Below are 1223 nucleotides of genomic sequence, written 5' to 3'. Positions count from 1 at the left end.
TTATGCCAAGTTTGAAACTATAAATTATATGCTGAGTACATACAACGAATTTTATAAATACTTCGTTCCTATCAAGCCACCAAATTTTCCAAATGAATGTAATATTACTTTGATTCCGAGTTGTGATACTTATTTAATTGATTTCAATGCAAGTACAAGTACTGTAAAACAGAGAGTAGCTGAATATTTTAAGAGAAACCGAATTTGAAGAAATTGAATTTAATTTAATATTGTATATATTGTAAATATACCAGAATATTTTTATTTATACTAAATAAACCACCTCTGGCGAAGAAACGCTGTATGGTGCAGAATAATAATAATAATAATAACGCACAGCGTTTTTCGACATATGTTGCTACACCAAGACGTGTACTAAATTCGACAAAATTATCAGATAGAAAACTCAGAACAACTTTTTATCCTCAAGAGGATGAACCGGTCGAACAAAGCAATATTTTAACAGTAAATACTGATTATAATTTAAATGAAGTTCCTCAACGGAGCATTATGTCGCAAAATTATTTAAATGAACGAAAAGTTTCGTTCATGAATCCAAATAATGTTTCATTTGAATTACCAAGAGGTAGAGAACAATCCTCAAATATGACATCTCAGAGAGCAAGTTACTTCACACCGATTCCGTCTCAACATAATGATCACAATAGCTCGAATATGTTTCAAAATAACCCAAATTTTTCTCAATCGGGTAATTATAATTCCAATTGGAACAACAATCGAGATATGCAGTCGTTCCAAGACTCAATGAGGGGTAATCCTCAACCTCGCAAATCATTCTTGAAACGATTGGATGATATACCAAAATTCAATGGTGAATCATTTCAAATCTTAATAGATTTTATTGATACTTGCGATACTTTGTATTGTTCTATCGAAAATGATGCAGAAGAACGTGAATTTTTTGACCAAATGATGTTAAGATTGCGTGGAGAAGCCAGGAATCTTATCATCAAACTTGAGAATTCTAATTGGAGATCGATCAAAGAAACTTTGCGAACTCATTTCGCTTATTTGTCAAACAAAGACATTTTGACAAGTCAACTCGAAAATTTACGTCAGGAAAAAGACGAGAGCTTGACAAAATACGCTGAAAGAGCAAGAAAATTGTTATTGGAAAAAAACGCAGTTTACAGTCATTTGACAGAAGAACAGAAATCAGAACATAACAGACTAGCTCGCAAGTCATTCGCAAAAGGCGTCAC

Source organism: Sitodiplosis mosellana, unplaced genomic scaffold, assembly GCF_009176505.1.
Source record: "Sitodiplosis mosellana isolate CC-2019 unplaced genomic scaffold, AAFC_SMos_1.0 Smas_scaffold_5288, whole genome shotgun sequence".
Lineage (NCBI taxonomy): Eukaryota > Metazoa > Arthropoda > Insecta > Diptera > Cecidomyiidae > Sitodiplosis > Sitodiplosis mosellana.
This window is presented reverse-complemented; position numbering follows the sequence as displayed.